The sequence below is a fragment of the Cystoisospora suis genome (genome assembly GCF_002600585.1).
Source record: "Cystoisospora suis strain Wien I chromosome Unknown contig_3516, whole genome shotgun sequence".
NCBI classification, from domain to species: Eukaryota; Apicomplexa; class Conoidasida; order Eucoccidiorida; family Sarcocystidae; genus Cystoisospora; species Cystoisospora suis.
In genome coordinates, this window is record NW_027156311.1 from 1,066 (window position 1) to 1,348 (window position 283).

A 283-nucleotide genomic window follows, 5' to 3' on the forward strand; every position below is an offset into this window, starting at 1 on the left:
TTCTTCTTCTCCTATCATCCGATGCTCCTTTCAGACATCAACGGTATCTTTTCAAGTGTCTCGAGAGGACCCTTGATACTCCTCCTCTCTACCTCTTTATTTACATCATTCTTCACACTTCCCTTTCTCCTCTCGGAAAGAAAAATGAATGATCGAGTCTCTCAGAGAGCTCTTTACAGAGAGAAGTCTTCTTATCAGAGAACACTTTCTATTTGTGCGGAGAGAGTTAGGCCCAGCATGTTCTCTTAAGACTTCATCTGAGGGGACGTGAAGCTTACCCCCG